Here is a 16497-nt window from a genome sequence, read left to right as displayed (position 1 = left end):
CCTCGCTCTCCCTCTTCGTAGAGGAGACAGAAATAATTATCTGGCCTCTCCCACTGCCTTATAAATCTGACTGTCAGGAGTTCTCTTCTTTCCTCACCCCCTCCTATTGAGGCAGAAATTTAAAAATAAATATGCATTCATTCACTCTGAAAGTAACAGGCAAGGCAAGGGTTAAAAAGAAAAAAACAGGTTTTCCTCTGCCTAGCAGAGGAAAGTGCAGCAAGCTCACTTCAAGGACAGTTATAAGATAACACTGTTTGAGAAGCCAAGGCCAAAGGAATGGACTCCAGATACCCCCCAGCTCCAGAGCAAGGTTGAAGGAAAAAAAAAGAAAGACAAATTCTTTTACTGTTACTCATTTCCCAGGCTTCTTAAGCATGATTATGTTTTACAAATGTCTGTATTTAGCCAGTTGTTGTTTTTCTTTCAATGCAGCTACAGGGCCACCAGCTATGCAAGGCCACAAGTTATGCTATGCTATAGATTATGTGACCTATCATATTTGATAAACATTTGGGTTTATTTATTGTAAGTCTGCTTATAAAAACCTGACTCTGTCTTTGTTTAATGCTCAGCTTTTTGGATGTGAGTCCACTGAGCTGGCGTGTACCTAAAATGAACAATCCTTCTGTACTCTCATATCAGTCTCTCCGGTCCTCAGTTTCCTGCAACATTTTTGGTGACCACAAAGGGACCAGAGACAGCAGGTTTACTGTTTCCTTTGGCTCTGGGCACTGGAGCCCTGGGCCTCGGGAGACCTGTGACCCCAGGCACCACTGGAAGAACTTCAGCCAGGAGACGAAATCAGCTCTCCCCTGACCCGGTGCCCCCTACCCATCAGTGCAATGGAAACCGAAAGGAGCTACAGGACAATTTCAGAAACAGTGCGCTTCAGGAACTGTGGTAAGGTTTTGGGGCACAAGGCAGGACCTGTCCGATGGGGATGGAAGGGGAGCCTAATCACCTCCTGGGGTGTGCCGAATAGTTCGACCCAGAGGGGCTGGGGGCAACAGGAGTGGCTCATCAATTCAGATGAATCTCACACCCCAGTCGACACAGGATGCGAGAGTGGCTCGCTAAGTCAGCTAGGAAACTGGAGATGGTAAGAGTGGCTCGCTAAGTCAGCTAGGAAACTGGAGATGGTAAGAGTGGCTCGCCACCCCAACTAGGAAACTGGAGGTGGCAAGAGTGGCTCACCACCCCAACTGGGAAAGTAGAGGGGGTGAGAGTGGCTTGCCACCCCAATTACAAACACGGGAACTGGGAGTGGGGAAGTGTGTGAAAGTGTGTGAATGGAGGGGTCTAATTAGGCTCATCAGCTGTGAAGTGGGAGTTACAGATCTCTTAGCATGGACTGTATGCTCCAAGAAAGTGTGGGGCCAGCTAAGACTAGAGGTGATCTGCATATGGCTAATAGGAGCTGCCCCATAGCTCAAAGTTGCAGTGAGAATAAGGACCTCTGCAAAGCCAAGCAGCATCTGAAAACTCCCATAATAGGAGATGGTATATAGTCGGCCGAAACAAGAGGAACAGTGAGTGTGCAGGAGAGATTGTGCTGTGCCGTAAAGGGAGGAATGGGAGGAAAGTCATCAAAGCTTACTCCATTGGAATACATGTTACAGAACCTTAAGAAAGGTTTTGCAAGGGATTATGGAGTTAAGCTAAACCCCCAAAGATTGAGAACTCTCTGTGAATTAGAGTGCCCTTCTTTTGGTGTTGGGTGGCTGACTGAAAGAACTATAGATAGGGATAATTGGCTGTGCATTTAAGGTGGTGACAGGGGTTGGAGGACAGCCAGGGTACCCAGACAAATTTCCTTAAATTGATTCATGGTTAAATATAGCACAGACAAGAGCAGCCTGGATCCAGCCCTATTTAGCAGCTTCACTGGCAGACACAGAGTTAAAGGGGAAGTTCCAGAGAGAGCAAGAGAAGCCAGTTTTGCAGGAGCTGCCAGAGGGAACAGAGATTCGTCCCAGCCTACCCCCCTTTACCAAGGCTAACAGCCCCCCAGGAACCAGATTCAGGAGCTAACATACCCCAAGTTTCACCCCAAAGGGGAGAATCAGAGCCTCTAGAGGCCAGGGAAGGAAGTCAAGATAGTCAAGCAGTCAGTCTCAGATCCGGCCGTGCTTGAGCTATGCAAATGCCTCTCAGGGAGGTGCGAGGACCCATCTATTATTATGATCAAGGCCAGGTTCAAGGGGGCAATGAACTTTCATCTACCAGCCCTTTTCAACCACTGATCTTTTAAACTGGAAATGCCACATTCCCTCCTACACGGAGAAGCCCCAAGCTCTTACAGATCTGATGCAATCCATCTTTCTGACATGCAATCCAACCGGGCCAGACTGCAGGCAGCTCCTCCTCACATTATTTAACACTGAGGAGTGCAGGAGAGTAACATAGGCAGCTCTCTGCTGGCTAGAAGCCAATGCACCAGAAGATGCAGTGAATGCTCAGGTATATGCTCAGAGTCAGTTCCCAGACCAAGATCCCAACTGGGACCTGGTGGATGCAACACAACTTCAGCGTTTGCAGAGGTACCAAAAGGTCGCTTTTGCAAGGGATAAGAGCTGATAGAAAGCAATTAATATAGGGAAGATTTCAAAAGTGCTTCAGGGAAGTGATGAGAGTCTAAGTCAGTTTTACAGAGACTTTGTGAAGTATTCTGGTTTTACACCCCATTTCACCCTGAGGCTGCTGAAAATCAGCACATGGTAAACACAGCATTGGAAGGGCAAGCCCAGGGTAACATCAAGCAGAAGCTGCAGGCATGAATGCCACTCAGTGTACGTTAATCAGGACCAGAGAACAAAACAGAAAAGAGCAAAAGCAACAAGTGTGGTGCCAGGCAGCTAGGCACGCCAAGGGTTAAGTCCCTTTCCCCAGCCCGGCTCTATCTGGAAAAAGAGGGGGGTGGGGACCAGCACCGGGAGAAGAGCAAAGGAGATGGAAGGGCATAATTCTGACATTTTTCGGCAGGCATCTGCCAAGCCTCTGGGCCAATGATGGCCCGGGGGGACTACGGTTGTGCAGACCCCACTCAGCCCAAAAGAGTAAATGTGAGAAGGGAAAGAAGAAAGTAAAAACAGAAATCCGAAAGAAACAGGAGAGACCTACGGCAGTGTGTGCGTGGGGGCGGGGCCGGTGTCATTGCCTGGCCCGCTGGCCTTAGGAACAGGAGAACTCAGGAAGGAAAAAGGAAGCAGACTGAAGGCTTAAGAAAAAGGCCAATCTGTTGGCAGCAGTCTTTATAGAGAGATTAGCAATGTGAGAGGACGTGGATGCAAATGTGGATGTGGGAGAGGTCAAGTTAGGCAGAGATTCAAGAGCCAGACAAGGCTAGAAAGAGATTAATGTGCGGGATGCAAAAAGAAAGGACACGGAAAGGATGAATGTCCAGAAGGTAATAAAGAGAGTGGTAAATGCTGTGATATAAAGAAGTTATTGGCCAAGGGCTGCCGCACGTTAGAGGAACCAGATACTGATCTGATTGGGCTGGCAAGAGCTGAAGGATATGAGGACTAGGACAGACCAGGCTCCTTTTCATTAAGCCTCCAGGATCCCGTGGTCACATTAGAAGTTGAAGGCAGCAGGATTCTGCCATATCTGGATTCCAAATTTCTCACTGATGGCTAAGCCACTATATAAAGTTACAAAGGTTGGGTCGGGGGAAGAAAAAGTATCCTTCCTCTGGGACACTGAACTGAGAAGGAGCCATGCCTTCATGCCTTGTGAAAAACTTGCTTATAGACTTTACCGAAATGCCCATGCTGGAGGCTGGCAGTATATGCTAGTGTTTATTTGCACCTTTTTCATGATGGAGTGAGGCTTTCCCCACTAGGACAGAAAAAGCACGAGAAGTGACTAAAGTACTGTTAAGAGACATTATCCCCAGGTTTGGACTGCCTCTAACTTTAAACTCAGACAAGGGGTCAGCATTTGTAGCTGAAATAGTGCAAGATTTAACAAGACTGTTAAAAATAAAATGGAAGTTACACACAGCCTATCGGCCACAAAGTTCAGGAAAAGTGGAACCACGAACCGGACACTCAAGCAGCTACTGAAGAAATATTGCCAGGAACCTCATCTGAGATAGGATCAGGTTTTGCCTATGGTCCTCCTCTGAGTCAGGTGCACCCCCACCAAACAAACTGGGTATTTACCCTATGAGATTTTGTTCGGTGGGCCACCCCCAAATCATAAGTCAAATTAAAGATGATCTCCAGGAACTAGGGGAATTAACTTTAAGAAAACAAATGCAGGCTTTAGAAATAGCCATGCAAAGTGTTCATAATTAGGTACATGAAAAAAAATGCCTAAAAACCTGATACCCCTTTAAACCTGGTAACTCTATTTAGGTTAAAAAGTAGAACCCAACTTCTCTAAGACTCATGTGGGATGGGCCCCATACGGTAATCTTGTCCTTTCCCACTGCTGTTAAAGTCGCAGCTGTTGTGTCTTGGATCCACCACAGTTGGCTGAAACCGGCAGCTCAGGACAAGTGAACCAGCCAGCAGGACCCAGACCATTTGACTCGGCTGATCTTGTGACAAGACTGAGTTGCTGCTGAGTACAACAGCCCTGCTCTGGTCACTCCAGAGGCTGACCAGTCTACACATGGGTGAAGCTTGAGGAAACAACAAGCTCTGCTCTAGTCACACACCAGAAGCTGACTAGTCTATGCACAGCTGAAGCTTGAGGACTTGTCAAGCGAGTAAATGTAGTTAGAAATCTTAGGACTAGTAGTTTTCCTGTAATACTGTTTTACTATTGTTCCGTCGCTGTGCTCAATCTCCTTCCCCAGGTAAGGATCTCTTTTGTCCTTGCTGGATATGAATATGCTGTACATTGCTTTGCTGTTGTTACCCCCCTTAACCATGCTAGAAGAATCACCCATAGAAGGGTGTCTCCACTGTACACATACTACTTGGTCAGGGAACAGTATAACTAAAACTCTATTGTACCATACTTATTATGGGTGTATGGGGAATCGCTTAGGAACTTGTACTTATAGTCAGACCACCTACTCAGTTTGTGACCCAGGAAATAACCAACTTTATGTATGTTATAACCCCAAGTTTTCACCTGGTGAATGGTTTGAAATTCGTGCAGTCAAAAGAAGGTCTCCTCTTAAACCAAACCAGGGTCCCTCCCTTTTACTGAGGGACTATTTCTCTGTATTTTGATGCTCGTTAGGTAGCATACCAAGACTCACCCGTCTGTGGTAACCTACCTTTGGAAAGATACTATAGAAATAACTACAAATATGTATGCACGCCAAGAGTAACTCCACCTTGTTCCCCTGGGACCCCAGAGAAAGATTGTCGGTATTGCATATCATGGCACCCTAGCCACAACAAAGGTCAATTATGCTTACCAAAATGCTGGTGGACTGCAGGTTCCTCCTTACATGTCTACATACACACATACCCAGCAACCTTCATATATGTTATCAAAAAGGGAACCCAGACCCGTCTGGCCCAGCAAGCCACAAAAATGAGGAACGCTATCTATCAGAACAGATTAGCTTTAGACTATCACCTAGCCCTAGAAGGAGTAGTATGTGGAAAGTTCAATCTAACAAATTGCTGCCTGGAAATCGATGACAATGGAAAGGCAATTATGGAAATAACTGCAAGAATGAGAAAATTAGCCCATGTTCCAGTTCAAACTTGGAAAGGGTGGTCTCCAGATTCTGTCTTTGGAGGCTTGGTTTTTATTTTTCTGAGGGTTCAAGACTTTAATAGGAGTGGTTCTGGCCATATTAGGAAGTTGCCTAATACTCCCTTGTCTCTTACCTCTCCTTGTTAGAAGCATTCAATCGAGTATAGAGGCAATAGTAGCTAGGCAAACTACCACTCAGCTAATGGCTCTGCATAAATATCAACCTTTGTCTAAATAAGAAAACTTGTCCCTTCAGGCAGAACTAAGTAATAGTGATGCCTTCTATTAAACTTCTTTTATAAAAGGCATCAAAGGGGGGAAACTGAGGCAGAAATTTAAAAATAAATATGCATTCATTCACTCTAAGAAAAGTAACAGAAAAGGCAAGGGTTAAAAAGAAAAGAACAAGTTTTCCTCTGCCTAGCAGAGGAAGGTGCAGCAAGCTCACTTCAAGGACAGTAATAAGATAATACTGTTTGAGAAACCAAGGCCAAAGGAATGGACTCCAGATACCCCCCAACTCCAGAGCAAGGTTGAAGGAAAAAAAAGAAAGACAAATTCTTTTACTGTTACTCCTTTCCCAGGCTTCTTAAGCATGATTATGTTTTACAAATGTCTGTATTTAGCCAGTTGTTGTTTTTCTTTCAATGCAGCTACAAGGCCACCAGCTATGCAAGGCCACAAGTTATGCTATGCTATAGATTATGTGACCTATCATTTGGTTAACTGCTTTTGTTTTATTTATTGTAAGTCCACTTATAAAAACCCGATTCTGTCTTTGTTTAATGCTCAGCTTTGTGGATGTGAGTCCGCTGAGCCAGTGTGTACCTAAAATGAACAATCCTCCTATACTCTCATATCAGTCTCTCTGGTCCTCAGTTTCCCACAACACCATAAGTGAAGGCTGTTGCTGTGCTTTGAATATTCGCATGCCTCAAGAATTCATGTTGAAACTTAGTCCCCAGTGCAACAGTGTTATGAGGCAGGACATTTAGGAGGTTATTAGGCCATGAGGATTCCACTGTCATGAATGGGATTAATGCCTTTATAAAAGGGTTTGAGGTAGTGAGTTCCTCCCTTCTATCCCTTCTGTCATGTGTGGACACTGTGTTTGTCCCCTCCAGAGGTCACAGCAACTTGGACACAGAGAGTAAGCCCTTACCAGACACCAAATTCACTGGCTCCCTGATTGTGGGCTTCCCAGCTCCCAGAACTGTGAGATAATAAATTTCTGCTGTTTGTAAATTACCCAGTCTAAGATCTTTTGTGATAGCAGCAGGAATGGACTAAGACATAAATTGGTGCCAATGAAGCAGGAAATTTCCCTGACCTTTTCGTGGGCAGGAACTGGAGTGCATAGGCACTAGAAATAGTCAGCTGCTTTGGTGCCAGCAGAGTGGACTCCACTTGCTTGGTCCCACTGCATTCCACCCCTCGCAGGAGGGGGAGCACAGGTGAGTGGGTGCAGGAGGCAGGGTGAGTGCTTTTGGCCACCGGCAGGAGCAAAACTCCATGTGGCCTCGTGGCAGCATCTATGGGGGTGCCCATTATCCCTGAAGCCCTAGAAAGAGTGTTACAGCCAGTGCTCTTTTAGCTTTGCCATTCGCGGTTGGCTTAAGTGTTAACAGCTCAGTGGAGGGTCAGTGTGACAGCCTTTTGCACTGACACTCGAGTTCTTATTCAGTGTCCAGGAGGAATAAGGTCGCACAAACAAATTGGAGATGGTAAATGTGGGGGATTTTATTGCCAATGAAAGTGGTTCTCCCTCTCCCTCTCCCTCTCCCTCTCCCTCTCCCTCTCCCTCACGGTCTCCCTCTCCCTCTCTTTCCACGGTCTCACTCTGATGCCCAGCCGAAGCTGGACTGTGCTGCTGCCATCTCGGCTGGCTGCAACCTCCCTGCCTGATTCTCCTGCCTCAGCCTGCCGAGTGCCTGCGGTTGCAGGCACGCGCCACCACGCCTGACTGGTTTTCTTATTTTTTTGGTGGAGACGGGGTTTCGCTGTGTTGGCTGGGCTGGTCTCCAGCTCCTAACCGCGAGTGATCCGCCAGCCTCGGCCTCCCGAGGTGCCGGGATTGCAGATGGAGTCTGGTTCACTCAGTGCTCAATGGTGCCCAGGCTGGAGTGCAGTGGCGTGATCTCGGCTCGCTACAACCTCCACCTCCCAGCCGCCTGCCTTGGCCTCCCAAAGTGCCGAGAGTGCAGCCTCTGCCCGGCCGCCACCCCGTCTGGGAAGTGAGGAGCGTCTCTGCCTGGCCGCCCATCTCTGGGACGTGAGGAGCCCCTCTGCCTGGCTGCCCAGTCTGGAAAGTGAGGAGCGTCTCTGCCCGGCCGCCATCCCATCTAGGAAGTGGGGAGCGCCTCTTCCCGGCCGCCATCCCATCTAGGAAGTGAGGAGCGTCTCTGCCCGGCCGCCCATCGTCTGAGATGTGGGGAGCGCCTCTGCCCGGCCGCGACCCCGTCTGGGAGTTGAGGAGCGCCTCTGCCCGGCCACCCCATCTGAGAAGTGAGGAGACCCTCCGCCCGGCAACCGCCCCATCTGAGAAGTGAGGAGCCCCTCTGCCCGGTAGCCCCCCCGTCCGAGAAGTGAGGAGCCCCTCCGCCCGGCAGCCACCCTGTCAGGGAGGGAGGTGGGGGTCAGCCCCCACCAGGCCACCCGCCCCATCCAGGAGGGAGGTGGAGGGGTCAGCCGCCCGCCCGGCCAGCCGCCCTGTCCGGGAGGGAGGTGGGGGGTCAGCCCCCCACCCGGCCAGCCACCTCGTCTGGGAGGGAGGTGGGGGGGTCAGCCCCCTGCCCAGCCAGCCGCCCCGTCCGGGAGGTGAGGGGCGCCTCTGCCCGGCCACCCCTACTGGGAAGTGAGGAGCCCCTCTGCCCGGCCAGCCGCCCCGTCTGGGAGGGAGGTGGGGGGGTCAGCCCCCCGCCCGGCCAGCCGCCCCATCCGGGAGGAGAGGGGCGCCTCTGCCCAGCCGCCCCTACTGGGAAGTGAGGAGCCCCTCTGCCCGGCCACCACCCCGTCTGGGAGGTGTACCCAACAGCTCATTGAGAACGGGCCATGATGACAATGGCGGTTTTGTGGAACAGAAGGGGGGGAAAGGTGGGGAAAAGATTGAGAAGTCGGATGGCTGAGGTGTCTGTGTGGAAAGAAGTAGACATGGGAGACTTTTCATTTTGTTCTGTACTAAGAAAAGTTCTTCTGCCTTGGGATCCTGTTGATCTGTGACCTTGCCCCCAACCCTGTGCTCTCTGAAACATGTGCTGTGTCCACTCAGGGTTAAATGGATTAAGGGCGGTGCAAGATGTGCTTTGTTAAACAGATGCTTGAAGGCAGCATGCTCGTTAAGAGTCATCACCACTCCCTAATCTCAAGTACCCAGGGACACAAATACTGCGGAAGGCCGCAGGGCCCTCTGCCTAGGAAAACCAGCGACCTTTGTTCACTTGTTTATCTGCTGACCTTCCCTCCACTATTGTCCTATGACCCTGCCAAATCCCCTCTGCGAGAAACACCCAAGAATGATCAATAAAAAATAAAAAAAATAAAAAATTTAAAAAAAAAAAAGAAAGTGGTTCTCAGTGGGAAGGGGAGCTGAAAAGTGGATGGTGCGGGAAGATAATATTCCCCTAGAGTCCAGCTGTCCCTGGCTGAACTCCTCTCTGAAGCAATGCCATCAAGCCGTCCCTTTGAAGTCAAGCTGCTTCTCTCCAATGTCCAACCATAGTCTCTGATGTCCAGCTCCTTCTCCTCTTCTCCTCCCTCTGCTGATGGGGCCTGGGGATTTTATGGGAATAGGATGGGGGGTGGGGCAGGCCATGGGAGGTTTTGGAAAAGGCAACATTTGAGTGGGAAAACAGGATGTAAAGTTCTCACTTTGGGCCGTGGTATTAGGCTTTTCAGCTTGTGGGTGGGGCCCTCACCATGGACTCACCCTCTTCTGCCCAGAATTTCCCTGCCTCTTGTCACTATCTCCAAGAAGTGGGATGCTTCCGTAACAAATACCTAAAAATGTGGAAGCAGCTTTGGAACTGGGTAATGGGTAGAGGCTGAACCATAAAGGGCTATTTGGATGAGGACTCAGAAGAGGGCAGCTGTGGAGAGAGCCTCAATCTTCCTAGAGATTATCTAAGAGGTCATGAACTTAATGTTGTGAACAGAATATGGACAGTAAAGGCCATTCTGAGGAGGTCTTAGATTGAAATGAGGAATACCTTATTGGAAATAGGAGGAAAGGCCATTCTTGTTACAAATTGGCACAGAACTTGGCTGAGCAGTGTCCATGTCCTAGTAGTTTGCGGGAGGCAGATGTGAACTAGGATATTTCATGGAAGAAATCTCTAGGCAGAGTGTTGAGGGTACGGCATAGCTTCTCTTGACTTCTTAGAGTAAAATGCAAGAGAGAGAAATGAATTAAAGATGGAATTTATAATTAAAAGGGAAACAGAACTTAAAGAGTTGGAAAAATCTTAGCCCAGGTAGGTTGTAAGGAAATAAAAGGTATATGCAGGAGAGAACACCAAATGGTGTGCTCAAGGGAACATTTGATAAGGAGATTAGAATGAAGAGAAGGAAGCCAGATGCTATTCATCAAGACAATGGAAGTATGCCACTGAAAGCATTTTGGAGATCTTCAAGGCTGCCATTCCCATCATAGGGCCAGGGTGCTAGAGCCTTGAGGGCAGAATGGTTTCAAGGGAAGGGCGCATGGTGCTGGAGAAGCCCAGGGAACTTGTGGGACCTCCAAACTCTCTGTCCAGGGCTGCCTCAAGTTTCTGCTCCTCACATTCTGGTGCAGCATCCCTTGGCTGCCCTGGATTGGCTGAAGTGGTGTTGGTGTGTTGGGCTGCCCCTCCAGAAGGAACAGGAATAACCCTTGGTAGTTTCCACATGGTACTAACTATGCAGGTACACAGAGCACAAGACCTGGGGGGCATGGATTCCTCCACCTAGATTTCAAAGGATGCCCCAGAGAGCCTCAGGGCCCAGGCAGAGAACTGCCACAGGAGTGGGGCCACCACAGAACAATGTCTGGTGGAGTGGTGGGAGCGAGGCTATCCTTAAGACCCCAGGATTGTAGAGCCACAAGTATGCAACTCCAGCCTGTGAAAGCCAAAAGGCACAAGACTACAACCCATGAGAGCTGCAGTGTGGAATGTACCCAGGAAAACCAGTGAGCTCTTTCCTTCCATTCTTTCTGCCATGTGAAGTTACAATATTTGTCCCCTCCAGATGTTGCAGCAATGTAGACACAGAGAGAAAGTCCTCACCAGACACAGACTCTGCTGGCACCTTAATCTTCGACTCCCCAGCCTCCAGAACTGTGAGAGAATAAATTTTGGGGCTGGGTTGCCCAGGGCCTTGGGGGACTACCCCTGCCCCAGTGTGTCTAAAAGGTGAGACATGGAGCCAAATAAGATTATTCTCAAGCCTCAGTATTTAGTGAGTAGACAGTGTTGTTTGCCTTATTGGGTTTTGGACTTACTTTGGACCTATTGCTCCTTTTTTCTTTTCTATTTCTTCCTTTTGGCAGTTCTGTAAGGAGCAGTTCATTTCAGGTTTGGAAGGCTGTTGGAAGAGACATTTTCCATCCTGGGTCAGGAGGAAGGAGGTATGGGCTCCAAGAACGCTTCCTAGCTCCCTTATTTCCAGAGCCAACTATACCTTTCTCCCTTACCAAACAATTTTTACTCTGTCAGAAAAATTTTCTTAAACTCGGAAATAGGCAGAAGAGATGACAGGGCATTTACCAGTGTAGTGGGCTTAGTTTTCTATTATCTATTGTCTTTGGGCAAAAGTTAATGTTTGGTTTTTGTTTGAGATGTGAATAATTTCTGTCTAATACAACAGATGATCCCGAAGGTTCTGGTTTGTTTTCTTGTTGGACTTTAACCAGTCTCTAACCCAGCAATCTTATGCTAATATTTTCTACAAATATCTAGCTTCTCAAATGCTCTTTGAATCAGTTATAACATCTTATTGGTTTCCTGAGTTGAATAAAACTTGAGAGTCATGATGTTACATTTTTTTGAAAATTATACTTTAACACTTTTATTGTGTACAGAGGCAAACAAAAAGGAGAAGTTATTAGACATTGCAGAACCATCTTTATTAATTATGCTGCTGAACTTCTCTCTCTCTGTTTACCTTTCACATGAAGGAAAGTTTGTTCTCTCTTTTTTCTGAAGAGAAAGCTCTCCAGTCATCCTTTATCATTCTGTAGCTGCCATATAATACTCTGCTTCCTCAAAAAAGTAGTTTGAAAAATTATCTAAATTGTCTAAAAAGTTGTCTCAGACCAAATGTTAAGGCTGTACGTAAAAAATATTGTGAATATGTTAAAGTTGATGTTAGATAGGTTTGGAAAGTTTCACGCCTATGCAAGGTAATTACAATGACAAGAAAGGAATTCTTTGTGTGCTCCTACTGACTCTTAACTTTGCTATAAAGTTTCAACCTCTGCTAGGCACTTTCAGGATCTCCACCTGCCCTTTACCTCCACTAGCTTTAATGAGCTCTTAAAGTAAGTGAAGACTTCCAGCTGCAACAACTCTGCAAAGACTTCCTCTTGTATCGCCATAGAAACAAGACCTTCATTGTAAAAGAAAAAAATCACATTATAATGAGGAAGACTGCTATAAAATAGGGATTAATGAGTTGAATAGCAAACAGGGAGGAACTTGTAGTAGGAAGGAACTAAGTGACAGCAAGGACAGTTGGAGGAAGGAGATAGGATTAATTGTGGGCCTCAGAAAGGGGAGACAAAATGTACAGTCTAATATTTGCACTATGAGCCTGAGTTCTTACATACCACAGTTTCTGAGTGCAAACTCCCACTATGGTGATGGTGAAGCAATAAGCAAAATATTCATGACCCTGAGTTGCTTCTAGATATTATTTTTGGAGATTCAGCAAAAAATGACAGATGAGATTTAATGAGCTTAAGAAAAAGATTGTGCAAATTTATAAGAAAAATACGATGCCTAAGTAGATAATGGGCAAAATTATCAAACATAGTGCATAACAAGTATAGGAGAGGAAAAATAATTTTCTCCTCCACCCTTCATATTTCTTAGCTGGGACTTTCTGTAACAAAAGGCAAATTAATAAGAGAAAAACAAGCAGAAGTTTAATAACATGTATACCTCATGTATTCGGATGGTGCAAATGTAATAGCAATTTTTGCATTGTTGAAAGTTACTATTTGATATTGAAATATATTCTTAAATACATTCTTAAATAAATGTGGTTATGTTATACACCATTTTAATGCACATTTCTCATTTTATTTTATTTTTTTGCTAATGACTTAATACTTGCTCTTTATTTTATGTTTATTTTAGACTATGGAAATGATGTTAGACAAAAAGCAAATTTGAGCGATTTTCTTATTTGAGTTCAGAATGGGTTGTAAAGCAGCAGAGACAACTTGCAACATCTACAGTGCATTTCGCCCAGGAACTGCTAACAAATGTACAGGGCAGTGGTAGTTCACGAAGTGTTGCAAAAGAGACAAGAGCCTTGAAGATGAGGAGTATGGTGGCTGGCCATTGGAAGTTGACAACAACCAATTGAAAGCAGTCATAGAAGCTGATCCTCTTACAACTACACAAGAAGTTGCCAAAGAACTCACCTTGACATTTCTACAGTCATTTTGCATTTGAAGCAAATTGGAAAGTTGAAAAAGCTAGATAAGTGGGTGCCTCATGAGCTGACCAAAAATCCAAAAAACTTCATTTTGAAGTGTCATCCTCTCTTATTCTATGCAACAACATGAAGCATTTCTCGACTGGATTGTGACGTGTGATGAAAAGTGGATTTTATATGACAACAAGTGATGACCAGCTCAGTGCCTGGACCAAAAAGAAGTTCCAAAGTACTTTCCAAAGCCAAACTTGCACACAAAAAAAGCATGGTCACTGTTTGGTGGTCTGCTGCTGGTCTGATTTACTACAGATTTTTTTTTTTTTTTGATGGAATCTTGTTCTACCATCCAGGCTAAATGGGCTTCCAATGGAACCAAAAAAGAGCCTGCATTTCCAAGACAATCCTAAACTAAAAGAACAAAGCTGGAGGCATCACACTACCTGACTTCAAACTATACTACAAGGCTACAGTAACCAAAACAGAGATATAGACGAACGGAACAGAACAGAGCCCTCAGAAATAATACCACACATCTACAACCATCTGATCTTTGACAAACCTCACAAAAACAAGAAATGGGGAAAGGATTCCCTATTTAATAAATGGTGCTGGGAAAACTGGCTAGCCATATGTAGAAAGCTGAAACTGGATCCCTTTCTTACACCTTATACAAAAATTAATTCAAGATGGATTAAAGACTTAAATGTTAGACCTAAAACCATAAAAACCCTAGAAGAAAAATTCTGTGTTTTTTTAAAGCCAGTTACAAAAAAGGCAAAGAAAAACCTTTTGTAGTGTGATTGTTTTTTCTTATTGGAAGCCCGTTTAGATAATCTGGAAATTAAACTTAATGAAAAGTGTTTGAATTTAATTAGACACAAGAATGGTGTGTTTAGTGTTATGTCTTATAGGAACAGCATGAAAAGTTTTTTATTACATTGAGAATTTAGACATATTAAGAAAAGTGAAGAGTATAGAATTAAGTTATGTCAGAGAAGACTACTGTTTAATTTTGACCTTCAAGATGAAACATTTTAGCATTAGGCTATAATAACAGAACAGGAGCTGACAAAGACTGAAGCAGTTACTATCTTAGGCCTTTTCCAGGGAAAGAAAGCTGAAGCTGTGGGACACAGCAAGTTGAACTTTTGAGATACGATTCTGAGAAGGTTTTTTGTTGTTGTTTTAAAGAAACATTTACAATTTTAAAAACTTATAACCAACTTAATTAAATACAAAATTTATTTCATAAATTCCCTTTTATGAATCGTTTATGACTTACACAGACCATTTATGGCATGCTTGGACTTTCTGACTTCTTCTAATCACCACTTTTTAAAAAAAACAACCAGTCATTTTATTTTAGAGTTTACTATAGAAGATTGTTTTTCTATAAATTTTTTATAACCTTCCTTACTAAAAATTCTGCTTTACCTTTTTTTAACTTTAAATGAGGTTTCAATGTTTACATTTTAGTTTGATTATAAACAATGAGTCTTATCTCAGCACCAGCAGCTTAGTAACAGCAGATTTAAAGCAGATAGAAAAACAGAGGCAGAAAACTTTCAAAGACTTAACTCTATAGTGCAGGTTAACCATTTGAGCTTTGAGTTTTCCTGTTATAGTTTGCAAATCAATTTGAAATGTGCACAAAAACAGGCTGTAATAGGTAACCAGCTAGAGTTTTAAAGAGAACAGCAAAATCAGGGGTTAGGATGTCAGAATCTGCCTTCTCCTTTTTAATGCTGGACCCCTGGATTGAACAGGAAAAAAGAAAAAAAGAAAAGAGAGGAGTGGAGAGGAGAAGGTTAAGCTTTATAGGATGGCTTGTGAGCCTTCCAGCCACTGCACATTGTGGTTCAGGGCTAGCATCCCTCCCACCCTTGTTTTTCTTCCATCAGAGAGAGCCTTAGCACCCTAGACTGCAGTGTGGGATGAATTCTTCCCACCTCCGCAAGTCACAAGTTAAGGTGAGCTGTTTTCAAAGATGAGAGCCCATTCAGCTGGAAGCCATTGAGGGTTGGGATTCTTTGATGGGGGCCCTTTGGCTTTCAGGGCAGTTCCATTTCCAGTGGCCAAGCATGTAGCCAAGCAGGCAAGCTGTGTGAGGTTTTTCCCCATTAATCTCATTGAGGCAGTTTGTCTTTTAGTGGCCTGGCCCTCTGCACCAGTGGCAGTTATTTGGAGGAATGCTTTTAGAGTAGTCTGGAGTGGGCTGGGGCTTGTAAAGCAGCCAACAGTTTAGCCTGCCTTTTGTCTTTGCATTTTTTTTTTCTTAGCCTTGTTTTCCTTATTCTGCTCTTGGTTATAAAGACTGAGGAGGCTAATTTGATAATTTTCTGCATAGAGGCCATGCTATGTTACACAAGAAAATTAGACATTTCTTTTTGAGGGTTTGGGGGTCAACTTTGTCCTAGAGCTTTAGAATAGAGCCTAGAGGCGAGTCAGAAGGAATTGACAGGGGTTTTCCCATGGTGGGACTGGAAAACACACAGCTGGGGGCTAATTGAACTGTACTTTCACTTGGGACACTTCACCAATGAAAAGGGTTTCACTTATGTCAGCTGAGAGACTCAGGGTGCACTTTCTAAAGGGGCATCCCACCTGTTGGAAAAGACCATTTGGAGCTCAGGGGTCTTATACTAGATGGCTAGTCTAGGTACTGTCTTATACTGGGTGATTAGCCCAGGTACAAGGGAAAAATGTGTCAGGAGTTGGTTCCTTCTGGTGGGTTCATGGTCTCGCTGACTTTAAGAATGGAGTCACAGACCTTCGTGGTGAGTGTTACAGCTCTTAAAGATGGCATGGACCCAAAGAGTGAGCAGCAGCAAGATTTATTGTGAAGAGCAAAAGAACAAAGTTTCCACAGTGTGGAAGGGGACCTGAGTGGGTTGCAGCTGCCGGCTAGGGGGTGGCAGGCTTTTATTTCCTTATTTGTCCCCTCTCATGTCCTGTTTCTGTCCTATCAGAATGCCCTTTTCTCAATCCTCCCCATAACTGATTACTTTTAGAATCCTGCTGATTGGTCTATTTTACAGAGCTCTGATTGGTACATTTTACAGAGCACCGACTGGTGCATTTTACAATCCTCTTGATAGCTACAGATCACTGATTGGTGCGTTTTACAATCCTACCTACAAAGTGCTGATTGGTGCATTTTACAATCCTCTTGTAAGACAGGAAAGTTCT

General features: G+C 45.3%; 1 long non-coding RNA gene across 1 annotated transcript; it reads left to right on the top strand.

Annotated features, from left to right (window-relative positions):
- Positions 1-338: 338 nt before the first annotated feature.
- Positions 339-6527, top strand: LOC134757117 (uncharacterized). Its single transcript, XR_010130740.1, has 2 exons — positions 339-903; positions 4481-6527. It is a non-coding gene; the product is annotated as an uncharacterized lncRNA (long non-coding RNA).
- The last annotated feature ends 9970 nt before the right edge of the window (positions 6528-16497 follow it).

The sequence above is a fragment of the Gorilla gorilla genome, chromosome 15, assembly GCF_029281585.2.
Source record: "Gorilla gorilla gorilla isolate KB3781 chromosome 15, NHGRI_mGorGor1-v2.1_pri, whole genome shotgun sequence".
Classification (NCBI taxonomy): Eukaryota; Metazoa; Chordata; class Mammalia; order Primates; family Hominidae; genus Gorilla; species Gorilla gorilla.
The sequence above is the reverse complement of the archived record's forward strand: the minus strand, read 5'-3'. Positions and strand labels throughout refer to the sequence as shown.